The following is a 493-nucleotide window of genomic DNA, read 5'->3' on the forward strand; positions in this document are numbered from 1 at the left end:
ATTTTTATTTTCTTTTTTGTCTCTTTATTTAAAATAATTATATTACAAAATAGAACATACAATATCTCCTGCATAATCCTATGCTTTCAGAAGTGAAATACTCACCTTCTTGAAAATATTAATATCTTGTTTTCTGACTCCAGCATCCAAGAGTGACCTTAGGCAGAGATATCTTAGACCTGAGCGACTCAGTTTGAAGACTAATTTTCTCCTTGGAATTTTTCCCCTCCTGGTAATTCTCATCTTTGGGCATAACTCAATGCCTCCATTGAGAAATAGATTTTTCACCCTTGTTAGGTGGTTTGGTGATGCTTTATCATCTCTTTCCACCTTCCCACATCCCATTCCTTGCTTAAAGAGGTGTGGCTAAAAGTTTGCATTGCAAACAGCAGGCGTGGCTTTCACTTAGTGTTTGGTTTCCCAACCCAAGTCTTCAAGAGCCAACAACTGCTCAGGGAGAGGGGAATTGGCTTTCAAAGAGTTACAAGATCTC

This window comes from Bos indicus, chromosome 23 (assembly GCF_029378745.1).
Source record: "Bos indicus isolate NIAB-ARS_2022 breed Sahiwal x Tharparkar chromosome 23, NIAB-ARS_B.indTharparkar_mat_pri_1.0, whole genome shotgun sequence".
Taxonomy (NCBI): Eukaryota; Metazoa; Chordata; class Mammalia; order Artiodactyla; family Bovidae; genus Bos; species Bos indicus.